The sequence below is a fragment of the Pongo abelii genome, chromosome 16 (assembly GCF_028885655.2).
Source record: "Pongo abelii isolate AG06213 chromosome 16, NHGRI_mPonAbe1-v2.0_pri, whole genome shotgun sequence".
NCBI lineage: Eukaryota > Metazoa > Chordata > Mammalia > Primates > Hominidae > Pongo > Pongo abelii.
Genome location: NC_072001.2, coordinates 371,317 through 384,243, shown reverse-complemented (window position 1 = coordinate 384,243; position 12,927 = coordinate 371,317). Strand labels below are relative to the sequence as shown.

Genomic DNA, 12,927 nt, shown 5'->3' with positions numbered 1-12,927 from the left:
GATCTTGAACCCCTGACCTCAAGTGATGCACCTGCCTCGGCCTCCCAAAGTGCTGGGATTACAGGCTTGTGAACATATGCTTTTGATGATAAAACTTATAAAGACATAAAAATGTGTTTTAATTTTTTTTTGGTTTGAAGTTACTTAAAGATTTCAAATTGAAGAAGTAAAAAAAAAAGTAGATAAAACTAGATAAATATAGAAAGTTGGGGGAAAATGCACAGCATAGGTTCACAAAAATCTGGGATTAAAAGACAACATTTGATAAATTTATTTATAAAGTTTTATTAAATTAACTTTAGAGGCTGGGCGTGGTGGCGCACACCTGTAAATAATAAAATTATCTTGCCAATTATGTCTAACTCTGATAGTTTAAAGTCATTTCCATTGTAAATTGCTTAATTCTGAGGCAGTTTCTGAAAACTTTACAAGCCTGCAAAATCCTGGAATATTGTATCTTTAAGGAGGTTAATGAAAGGATGGAGAAGGCCCTGAGAAGCACTCTTGAATACAGGTTTTTGAGAACTTTAGAATTACATTATTTGAACTGGGTAAGAATTCCTAGAACTTTAATGAAGAGACTGACTGGTTAATAAAACTGCTAACGCAAGCAGAATAAAAATCAATTGAATACCAAGAAAACACTTTGCCAGATTTTCATGCCAAATCAGCTAGTACTTAAATTGTCTAGATAAAGAATTTGAACGAACGGCATAGTTCAAGTCAAATTATCTATGATAATCCCTGATTAGTCAGTACTAAGCACCTAAGTTGAAGAAACAGTCCAATGTTAAGCATGTAGAACGAGAATGTCTTCCTTCTCCTTCCTGAGTTCTGAAAGCTTTTCTTATTAAAAGTTCTGCATTCTGATTCTTGGGTGTAAGAGTAAAGCAAGATGGCAGAAAGAAGGCTCCACTGATAATCCCTCCTGCAAGGACACCAGATGAACAACTATTAATATCTACATAGAAAATACATTCATAAGAATCAAAAATCAGCTGAGTACTCGAAGTACCTGGTTTTAACCTCAGATCACTGAAAGAGGCACTGAAGAGACAGAAAAAACAGTCCTGAAATCACCATTTCCTCATCCCCAGCAGTGATGGCATGGTGCAGAGATCAACTCTGGGTTCTGCGGGAGGGAGACAGCAATTGTGAGGCACTGAACTCAGTGCTGTCCTGTTAGAGCAGACAGGAAAACCAGACCAAATGCAGTTAATGCCCATCCACAGAGGGATCAATTAAACCAGCCCTAGCCAGAGGGGAATCAGATTCCAGTGGTTGGAACTTGAGTGTTTGGAAACCTGGCAACTAAGTGCTCCTGCACTCTGTGTGTCTAAGAAAACTTGAAAGGCAGCCTAGGCCATCAGGACTGCAACTCTTAGGTGAGGCCTAGGGCTGAACTGGGCCCAGGGACAGTGGACTGGGGTGGGGAGGGCATGCAACATACTGAGACACCAGCTGGGGCAGCCAAAGGAGTTCTGACATTATCACTCCGCTAACACCAGACTGCACGGCTCATGGTTCCAAAAGGGACACCATCCTTCTGCTTGAGGAGAGGAGGGAAAAGAGTAGGGAGTACTTTGTCTTTCATCCTGGACACCAGCTCAATCACAGCAAGATAGTGCACTGATCAGAATCCTGAGGCCTCCTTTCCAGTCTCTGGCTCCTAGACATTCCTAGACACACCCTGGGCCAGAAGCAAACCTGCTGCCTTGAACAAAAGAACCATGTGCTGGCAGGATTTATCGCCTGCAAACTTGAAAACCTTTGGGCTCTGAATAACCAGCAGCCATACCCAGGTACTACATCAAGGGCCTTGGATGACCCTCAGAGACTTGCTAGACTTAGGTGAACTCAGCACATTACCAGCTGTGGTGGCTAAAAGGCAAAACTCCTTCTTCTTGGGAAAAGTAGAGGGAAAATTAAAGGGGACTTTGTCTTGCCCCTTAGGTACCAGCAAGGCCAGAGGTGGGTAGAGCACCAAGCAAAATTTCAGAATCCCTGATTCCAGGGCTTGATTCTTGGTTGGCATTTATGAAGCTGCCCAGGGCCAGTAGGGAGCCCATTGCCCTGAAAACAGCAAGACCCAGGCCAGGCAGCATTCATCGCAAGCTGACAAGAGGCTTTGGGCCTTCTGGGAACATTGGTGGTAGCCTGGCAGTACTCATTGTGGCCTGAAGTGGCGGTGGCTACTCTGCCTTTAGGAAATGAAGGGAGGAATAGGAAGGACTATGTCTTATGGTTTGAGTGCCAGATCAGCTGCAATGCAATAGAATGCCAAGTGGACTTCTAAAATTTTTGACTCTACTCCCTGACTTCTGAATGGCACTTCTGGACCCAGCCAGGGACTGAGGGCACTCACTGCCCTAAAGGAAAGAACACAGGCCTGGCTGGCTTTGCCACCTGCTAATTGTAGAGACCAAAGGCCTTGAGTGAACATAGGCAGTCGTCAGAAAGTTCATGCCGCAAGACTTGAGCAAGACCCGGTGCTGTGCTAGCTTCAGGTCTGATCCAGGGCAGTCATAGTGTGGTGGCCAGGGGTGCTTGTGTCTTTCTTCTCCCAGCTTTAGGTGGCTTAGAACAGAGAGAAAGACTCTGTATCTCTGTGAGAAAATAACGGTAGAGAAAAAGAGTCTCTGGCTAGTAATCCAGAAAATTCTCCTGGATCTTGTTGAAGGCTTTCAAGGTGGGACTTCTCTGAGTCTGGAAGAATTACAGCATTATTGGGTACAAAGTACCCATAAAGCAGATATGGCTTAGATCACAACACCGAAGTCTTTTCAAATATGTGAAAAGTCTTCCCAAGAAAGACAGCTACAAATAAGCCCAGACAGTGAAGACTACAATAAATACTCACCTTTTCTCTTTTTTAATTTTATTTTTTAAACCTCTCATATGGTGCTGCATGGCCAAGATTTTAATGTCCAGACACTGAAGAACATCTACTAGCATCAACACCAACCAGGAAAACATGACCTCACCAAGTGAACTAAATAAGGCACCGGGGACAAATCCTGGAGAAAAAGAGATATGTGACCTTTTGGACAGAGAATTCAACATAGCTGTATTAAAAAAAAAAAACTGAAAGAAATTTAAAATAACAAAGTAAAGAAATGCCAAATTTTATCAGCTAAACTCAACAAAGAGATTGAAATAGTTACAACAAATTCAGCAGAAATTCTGGAGCTGAAAAATGCAATTGGCATGCTGAAGAATGCATTAGAGCCATTTAATACCATTTAATAGTAGAATGGATTAAGCAGAAGAAATAGCGAGCTTGAAGACAGGCTATTTGAAAATACATAGTCAGAAGAGACTAAAGAAAAAGAATAAAAACAAAAAATCATGCCTACAGGATCTAGAAAAATAGCCTCACAAAGACAGATCTAAGTTATTGGTTTTAAAGAAGATGTAGAGAAAGAGGCAGGGGTAGAAAAATTTATTCAAAGGGATAATAACAGAAAACTTTCCAAACCTAGAGAAAGATATCCATAACCAACTACAAAAATGTTATAGGACATTAAGCAGATTTAACCCAAAAAAGACTACTTCAAAGCATTCAATAGATCTTCCAAAAGTCAAAGATAAAGAAAAGTTCTAAAGGAAGAAAGAGAAAAGAAACAAATAACATACCGGTGAGCTCCAACACCCCTGGCAGGAGACTTTACAGTGGAAACCCTACCGGCCAGGAGAGAGAAGCAATAAATATTTAAAGTACTAAAGGAAAAAAATACTTTTACCTTAGATTAGCATATACAGTGAAAATGTTCTTCAAATAAAAAGAAGAAATACTGACTTTTCCAGACAAACAAAAGCTGAAGTATTTCATGAATACCATATCTGTCCTAAAGAAATGCTAAAGAGAGTACTTCAATCAGGAAGAAAAGGACATTAATGAGCAATAAATGATCACCTAAAGGTAAAAAAAAATGCTCACTGCTAATAGGATACAAAACAAAACAGAATCTTATAAAACTATAGCTGTGCGGTCTGCAAACTACTCTTATTCAAAGCAGGAATACTAAATAATATCCAATCAAAAGTAATAACTACAACAACATTTCAATACATAGCACAATAAAATATAAATAGAAACAACAAAAAGTTAAAAAGTGAAGGGATGAGCACACCCGTCCTGAGCCGGCCGACGTGGTGGAAGCTGGGAGCTGGGGAGCGGGGGAAGGCCAGGAGCGCGGGCGGAAGGGAGGCCGCCCCGAGAGCCGGAAGCCTGGGCAGGGGACCGAGGCCTCCTGCGCCCCCCAGCAACAGCAGGGCGGCGCCACATTGGTCCTGCGCGAGGCCTGGCCGCTGGCGACGGCGGGACGCTCTGGGAGGCCGGCGGTGCTCGGGCGTAGAGGGAGACAGCTGCCCGGGGGCACGGGCGAGCGGCTCGGGGGTCTGGGATCCGAGCCCCGCTGCCCCGGGGTGGCGGTGACGCCTGGAGTCGGGCGGGCGTGGCTGGGCCGGGCTCTTGGGGCAGCCAGGCGCCGCTGCGGGCGTCTAGGACACACCACCCTGAACGCGCCGCATCTCCTCTGATCTCGTGAAGCTAAGCAGGGTCGGGCCCGGTTAGTACTTGGATGGAGTCCGCCTGGGAATAGCGGGTACCCTAGGCTTTTGGCTTCCCGCTCCCTCCCTCTTTCCCCCTTTTGCCTCCGTGCTTCCCAACCGCCCCCCTCCCTCCACCTTGTCCGCCCCTGCGCCCCAGCCTAAGCCCAGGACCTCCCCCTGAGGGTCCGCCACTGCAGCACCACCAGGCAGCAGCATCCCACCTCTTCCCACTCGCTGCAGCCCCACCAGGAGCCCGGCTCCAACCCGGGCGGACGGGACCGACCCCGAGGGCGCAGGCGCGGGTTTCCTGAGGTCCCGGGTGTCTTTCCCGCTCCCCGGACTCCCAGGCAATTCAATTAATTCATCCAGCGCCGACACAACCGTCCAAGCCGGGGGAAGGGGCGGGCAAGGGCAGCGGGTCCCACAGAAGCCAGCCAAGACCTCCGCTCCGGAACCCGTGGGCTGCTTTACCCCGGGGGAAGGACATTGCCTTCGCCAGCCACGAGGAAATCCGTCCCTGTGCACTTTGCCACCGGCTTCGTGTAAACTCCAGTCCCCAGGACACAAGAGAGACCCAGGCCTGGCCCCGTGGACAGGCTCAGAGCCACGGCTCTTGCCTGCCGGATTGGGCGTACTCTCCAAATCTGGGGGCCACCGCACCGAGAAGACAGAAAGAAGCAAACAAAGGAAGGACCCCATGAAACACACCCCCAAAGCAACCAACAAATCCAAGAAAATAAAAGACGTCTCAGGGCTTGGTTTTCCCACATGGGGGGCCCTGACCCCCTGTTGTAGCCGGGCCTAAGCACCCTCCACCGCACCCCGGCCTGCTCAAAGGGGCCCTGTCTACCTGAGCAGAGCCTCCCTCTCCAAGGCTCTGTCGCTCTCGCTCTACAACTCCCTCACCCTCTCCCTTTCTCTATTTCCCCCTCCACCTCGCGCTCTTCTGTCGTGCTCTCTTTCCCTCTTTCCCTCTCTCTCTCCTCCCCCACTCTCTGTCTCTCTCTCTATCGCTGTCTCTCTCTCTCCCTCTGGTTCTAGCTCTCCATTCCGCTCTCCCTTGCTCTCCTTCTGTAACAGGAAGAGCCGCAGACAAAACCCCTCAGACACCGAGTTGTAGAAGGAAGGGCTTTATTCAGCTGGGATCATCGGCAGACTCACTTCTCCAAAAACCGAGCTCCCAGACTGAGTAATTCCTGTCCCTCTTAAGGGCTTACAACTCTAAGGGGGTCTGCGTGAGAGGGTCGTGATCCATTGAGGAAGCAGAGGGTACTGACTGGGGGCTGCATGCAGCGGTAATTAGATCAGAACAAAACAGGACAGGGATTTTCACAGTGCTTTTCTATACAATGTCTGTAATCTATAGATAACATAACCGATTAGGTCAGGGTTATATCTTTAACTACCAGGCCCAGGGTGTGGCACCGGGCTGTCTGCCTGTGGATTTCATTTCTGCCTTTTAGTTTTTACTAAAAGGGGTGCGCCCATGTGTGTCTGTTTGGGAATGGGTTTGCTCGTGATTGTGGTGGGGTGTGTCTGGATGTACGTCAGTACCTTTGTCCTGGGATCAGGCTGCTGACTCTATTGCCAGCGCGTGGGTGTCACAGTTGCTGTGATACTCTCAGTACGCAGAAACTGGGCATAAGACAATATGAGGGGTGGTCTCATCCCTTACTTCAAGCTATCTTTGTCTGTGTCTTTGTGTGTCCGTGTGTGTGTGCCCGTGTGTGTCTCCGTGTGTGTGTGCCCGCGCGCGTGCTCCCGTGTGTATCTGTGTGTGTGTCGGGGTGGGTTTGCTCGTGGTGGTGGGGTGTGTCTGGGTGTCCCATCAGCCCCTTTCTCCCGGGATCAGGCTGCCGGGGCTCTAGTGCCAGCGCGGGGCAAAGCAGGGCCTTGGCCAACGGGGCGGGTCCTCGTTGGGACAAGCGACAATTGTGTGGGAGTTGTGAGAAAAAGGGCCCACGAGGCTGGGCCGGCTGTTTGCCCCTGGAGGGCCCTGACAGCTCTGGGTGTGTGGGGCAAAAGGGGGTCTTGCAGGAGGGGCGGCGAGGGATCCAAAATAATTTTTCCGCGGCAAGGCGGAGGACCAGAGGGGAACCCAGGACCGTTGGCTCTGGGCCCTGACACCTCGGAGCACACCCCGTCCTGAGCGGGCCCTATGTGTTGGAAACTTGGGAGCTCCCGAGCAGGGAAAGGCCTGGAGCGTCTGCGAAAAGGGAGGCCACCTGGTGTGCCTGGAGCCTGGGCAGGGGGCTGAGGTCTCTGGCTTTCCCGCGCTGCAGCAGGGCGGTGCCACGGCGGTCCGGCGCGTGGTCTGGCCATAGGCGAAGGGGGTGTCTCTGGGAGGCCGGCGGAAGGCGCAGCGCGGCTGCCGGCGGTGCTGGGGCCTTGATGGGGAGAGCAGCCCGGCCGCGGGGGAGCGGCTCTGGGGCCCCGGATCTGAGCCCCGCGGCCCCGGGGTGGCGGTGAAGCCTGGAGTTGAGCAGGCGTGACTGGGCCGGGCTCTTGTGGCAGCCAGGCACCACTACCGGCCTTTATGGCCACACCACCCTGAACGCACGGGATCTCGACTGATCTTGAAAGCTAAGCAGAGTTGGGCCTGGTTAGTACTTGGGATGCAAGACCCCCTGGGAATACTGGGTGCTGAAGGCTTTTGGCTCCCCGCTCCCTCCCTCTTTCCCCCTTTTGTCGCCGTGATTCCCAACCGCCCCCTGACTCTACTCCGACTTTTCCGCACGCCTGCGCTCCACAACGCATGGGCTGCTTTCCACCGGGAAAGGACATTGCCTTCATCAGCCACCAGGAAAACCGTCCCTGTGCACTTGGATTTTCATTGCCACCGACTTCGTGTAAAATCCAGTCTCGGGGACACGAGAGAGACCCAGGTCTTGTGCCCTGTGAGCACGCTCGGCGTTCTGGTTCCCGCCAGATGGACAGGCGCACTCTACAACTCTCGGAGCCTACTGCATCAAGAAGACAGAAAGGATCAGACGACGGAAGGACCCTACCAAACGCACCCCTGAAGTAACCAACTAATCCAAAAGTAAACACATCTCAGGGCTCAGTTAGTCCTCTCCCTTGGACGGCCCTGCCCCCCTGTTCTGGCCCAGCCCAAGCACCCTCCACCCCACCCCGGCCTGCTCAAAGGCTCCCTGTGTACCAGAGCAGAGCCTCTTTCTCCAAGGCTCTATCGCTGTCACTCTCCAGCTCCCTCACCCTCTCTCTTTCTCTTCTTCCCCTCCACCTCTAGCTCTTCTGTCACATTCTCTCCGTCTCTCCCCACCCTCTCTGTCTCTATCTCTATCTCTGTCTCACCCTTTGTTTCTATCTCTCCATCTCTCTCCCTTGTTGTCCTTGAAGCTGTCTGTCTTTGTGTGTGTGTCCGTGCGTGTCCGTGTGCGTGCGTGCCGGCGCGCGTGCGTTCGCCCGTGCGTATGTGTGTGTGTGGGGGGGGGCGGGTTTGCTCGTGGTGGTAGTGGGGTGTGTCTGGGTGTCCATCAGCCCCTCTTTCCCGGGATCAGGCTGCCGGGGCTCTAGTGCCAGCGCGGGACAAAGCAGGGCCTTCCTGCCCCGTTGGCCACGGGCTGGATCTTCCTCAGGACAAGCGACAATGGTGTGGGCGTTGTGAGAAAAAGGGCCAGCGGGGCTGGGCCGGCTGTTTGCCCCTGGGCAATCCTGGCTTATCTGGGTGTGTGGGGCAAGAGGGGGCCTTGCAGGAGGGGCGGCGAGGAATCAAAATAATTTCTCCGCGGCAAGGCGGAGGACCAGAGGGGATCCCAGGACCGTGGGCCCTCGGCCCTGGGCCCTGACGCCTGGGAGCACACCCCGTCCTGAGCAGGCCCCAACTGTTAGAAGCTTCGGAGCTCGAGAGCCAGGGGAAGGCCTGGAGTGTCAGCTAAAGGGAGGCCGCCTGGAGAGTCCAGAGCCCTGGCAGGCGATGGAGGCCTCTGGCGCCTCGGCGGTCCCGCGCGTGGTCTGGCCTCGGGCGACAGCGGGACGCTCTGGGAGGCCGGCGGAAAGCGCAGCGCAGCGACTGGTGGTGCTTGGGCGTATAGAGGGGGAGAGCAGCCCGGCCGCAGGCAAGCGGCTCTGGGGTGCCTGATCGCAGCCTCGTGGCCCCGGGTTGGTGGTGACGCCTGGAATCAGGCGGGCATAGCTGGACCCGGCTCTTGGACCAGCCAGGCACCACTGCCATTGTCTACGGCCATACCACTCTGAACATGAGAGAGACTCAGGCCTCGGCCCGTGGGCACGCTCAGCGCCACTGCTCCCGCCACGGGAACGGGCGCACTCGACAACTCTCAGGGTCCACAGCACGAAGAGGACAGGGAGGAGCCAGCAAAGGAATGACGCTACGAAATGCACCCCCAAAGCAACCAACCAAGTAAAAACACGTCTCAGGGCTCCCTTGGTTTTCCCGCGTGGGCGGCCCTGCCCCCCTGTTCTAGCCCGGCCCAGGCACCCTCCACCCTACCCTGGCCAAAGGGGCCCCTGTCTACCAGAGCAGAGCCTCCCTCTCCAAGGCTCTGTTGCTCTCCCTCTCTAGCTCCCTCACCGTCTCCCTTTCTCTACTTACCTCTCCACCTTGCCCGCTCGCGCTCTCTCTCTCTCTCTCTCTCTCTCTCTCTCGCAGTTTCCCCGGTCCCTCTCTGTCTCTCGCTCTATCGCTGTTTCTCTCTCTCCTTCTGTTTCTATCTTTCCATCTCTTTGTCCCTTGCTCTTCTTCAAGCTGTCTGTGTCTTTGTGTGTCTGTGTGTATGCTTGTGTTCCCGCGCGTGCCCCCGTGTGTGTCTGTTTGGGAGTGGATTTGCTAGTGATTGTGATGGGGTGTGTCTGGATGTCCGTCAGTACCTTTGTCCCGGGATCAGGCTGCCAACTCTATTGCCAGCGCGTGGGTGTCACAGTTGCCATGATAGTCTCACACACGCAGGTGTGTGGATCTCGTTCATTTTCATGTAGACAAAGAGAGTGAAACCACAGAGAAAAGAAACGTCCCGTGCATCAAGGCCTGACTATGGATTCTTGTTTCCTGCAAAATGGGAAGTCTCCAATATAGCCTGTTTGTAAACTGGAAAGGAGAGCACCGACACGATGCTGGCCTTCCACGCATTCCTGGAAATTTCTGGGTCCCCACAGAGCTCGGGAAACAGTCAAAATGGTCACGCTTTCGGGGAGGGGGGGGGCGGGCAGAGACTTGAGCAACAGGCACCTCCGCCGAGGGCAAAGAAACGTAGAATCCAGAATCACGCTTCAGTCGGCCTGAGTGTGACTCCCGTGTGGATGGGACTATCCGCCTCGCGCTCTGTTGCAGGGCTCAACGTGGGGATTTGTCATCTGTGAACCATGTGGATGAAAAACAGACAACCACCTGAGTCTCGGCTCATTGCTCTCTGGGGAATTCGCTCATTCCTTCGGAAACGGAATTCGAATTCATCTGAATCGCTCCGGGATGAAGTAACCCAGGCTGGCGATCCGGAGGGCCGCTGAGCGCCCCGCCGGCCAACGGTGCTGTGGGCCCAGCACTCAACCTGCACTGGTCACCGAGCGTTTTCCCGGAGTGCTGGGTCCTGTTGGTTCTGGAGGAAGAAGACCGTTTTTCTGTCTGCCTTCCTTTATCTGTTTCTTGCTCCTTTTGTCCCTCGGTCCATCCTTCCCTCTGTTCTTCCCTCCCTCCCCCGATTTTTTCCTCCCTTTCTCCCTCCCTCCCTCTTTCTCTCCCTTCCAGGGTCCCTCCGTCCATCCATGCTTTCCTAGCTCCATCCTTCCGTCCCACTCTGTCTCCGTTCCTGTCCTCATCTCTGCCTGCCTTCTCTCTTGCCTGGAAATGGCAGCACCCCGGTTTGCGCGGGGTCTCGGGTCTTTATTTAGTTGCAAGGCGCTCCATGGTGCTGGCGAGGAGGCTGGCGGGACACGGGTTGGCAAGTGATAGTGAGCGAAGGGGCAGAGGAGTCGAGCCGCGGAAAGAACTCGCCTGGCTTCTGTCCCGGCCCAGTGTTTCGAGGACTGAGGTCTCCGCCAACCCGACTGAAGAACGCGGGGGAAAAAGGGATGAGAGCTCCTCCTGGGCTAGTTAGAAAACCTAGGCTGCTGCCTGCAAACCCGCGCGTGTGCAGTAGACAGTCCACCTCCCGGTACCTGGAAGGGCCCTGGGATCCCCGGGATGCTCAGGAAAGAATGACAGCCCTCCTCTGTGTGGAGTCTCTCGCGGGACCTGGAACTTAGGGATCCTAGACAGGTCAGCTGGAAGGGAAGACACGCCTCTCCATACCGAGCCAGAGGTTCACCGCGAAAGAGAGGCCGCCGCTCTGCCCCCGCCCCCGCCCCAACCCCGCGTCCTAAAGCTCCTCCAGCAGAGCCCGGTGTTCTTCCTGGCTGAGGAGTGGTTCCAGCAGAGCGGGCTCTTCCACCTCCTTCAGCTCCCCCAGTGACACCGGACCTAGGAAAGGTTGTGCCTTTTGCTGAAACTCTGGGGTTGACAGGAGCTCATCTAACAGGCTGGAGGTGAGTGCAGACGAGCGCCCCGGCTCCTGGAGCGGTTGGGAGGCGCCTGCTTGGCTGGCATCTGTGCTTGACGAGGAGGCCTCCAGGGTCGCGAGCTTCGGAGGTGGAGGAGCCCCGTCTTCGGGTTCCCACGCGGCCCTGGCGACCTGGGGCTGCAGCCCCACCGCGGACTCCGGTGGGACATGGGTGGCCCAAGCACACCTTGCCCCTGTGACTCAGCTTGAGGGGGCCTAGGCTGTCCCACTGAGCACGCGCCCAGCAGGCCGTCACGCTGCGGGTCCCGGTCCTCCTGGCATTTGTTGGGGTGCGGAGGCCACCGAGGAGTCTGAGGGTGGGAGAGCGCCCCGTCCGGGGGAGCCAGGGCAGCGTAGGCAAAATCCGCGCGTGCCAGGGCCGCTTGGGAGATCCCTCCTGCCGGCGCGGCCTGGCTGGGCTGGAGCACGGGGACGGCCCTCGCTCCCTGGCTCACGAAAGCTCCCTGGGGGAGAGCCCCAGGCGCGCAGGGCACGTGGGGTGCCGGAAGCCCCGTCCCCACGCCCCGGCGTGGGCGAAGGCGACCCACGAGGGAGCAGGGTGACACCCGCCGGGGGCCGCGTTGCACAGGCCGGCTGCGTGCGCGGGCGCCCTGCCACCCTGTCCCGGGTGCCTGGCCCGTCGATTCTGAAACCAGATCTGAATCCTGGACTCCGGGAGGCCCGTCTCTCTGGCCAGTTCTTCCCTGGCGGCGATGCCTGGAAAGCGATCCTTCTCAAAGGCGCGGAGGAGCAGGGCGGTCTGGGATCCGGTGAGGGCGGTCCGATTTCGCCTGCCTTCTTGCGGGCCGCGTCTCCCGGGCCAGGGCCGAGATTCCCTCCGGTGCTGCCTCAGCTGGCGTGACCTCTCATTCTGAAACCAAATCTGGACCCTGGGCTCCGGAACGCCGATGGCCTGGGCCAGCCCTTCTCTGGTGGCGATGCCCGGGTACGGGTTCCGCTCAAAGCAGGCTCGCAGGGCCTCGCTTTGGCTCGGGGTCCAGACGAGTCTCCTTCGCCGTCCTCGTCCTCGGGCTTCCGCGGGGAGGGTGCCGTCCGAAGGTGTCGGGAGAGCCATCGCGGGGAGCCCCGGCCGCAATTTCACGGACGGACACGGGCAGAGAGAGGCCCGCGGGCTCCCGGGCACCTCAGCCGGCCTGTGCACTGGACGCAGGTGCAGCCAGGAGGCCCTTAGAAAGACCTGCCACCTCCACCCCGTTATGAACATGCATGAGCTCGGGGCCCAAGGTCCCGGGGTAGCCCGCCCTCCGAAGCTGAAAACCACAGGGACCAGGGCCTTGTGGGGTGGGTGGGTGTAGGGCCAGATTGGAGGGGAAAAAAGGGGTCTCGGGGGCTGGCTCTCTGAGGTTCTCCAGTAATTCTATGGAAACTGGATGCCGCTGTCTTGACTCCCAGTTTTCAGGCAGAAACCACCCTGAAGGGTGGAGTGTGGAACTGAACTTCCATGACAGTTTTGAGTTTTCCAGGCCCTCTCCGTGAAGGCGGCAATGCCTGTGGATGTCGCCGTTGCCGTGATAGTCTCACACACGCAAGGGTGTGGATCTCGTTCATTTTCATGTAGAAAACGAGAGCGAAACTACAGAGAAAAGAAACGTCCCGTGCATCACGGCCTGACGACGGATTCCTGTTTCCTGCAACAAGGGGAGTCTCCACTGTGAACTGTTTGGAAACTGGAAAGGAGAGCGAAGACAGGATGCTGCTTTTCCACGCTTCGCTGGAGGTTTCTGGGTCCCCACAGAGCTCGGGAAACAAACAGTCAATGAGGTCACGCTTTCGGGGGCCAGAGACACCTGAGCAACAGGCCCCCTTGCAGAAGGCAAAGGGGTGGGCCTGAGTGTGA

At 55.1% G+C, this 12,927-nt stretch overlaps 1 long non-coding RNA gene across 1 annotated transcript; it reads right to left on the bottom strand.

Moving 5' to 3' along the window:
- Nucleotides 1-496: 496 nt before the first annotated feature.
- LOC129054822 (uncharacterized) lies at nucleotides 497-3,719 on the bottom strand. Its single transcript, XR_008519441.2, has 4 exons — nucleotides 3,637-3,719; nucleotides 2,861-3,017; nucleotides 1,016-1,132; nucleotides 497-928 (listed from the first exon to the last, which is right to left on the bottom strand). It is a non-coding gene; the product is annotated as an uncharacterized LOC129054822 (long non-coding RNA).
- Between the last annotated feature and the right edge of the window lie 9,208 nt (nucleotides 3,720-12,927).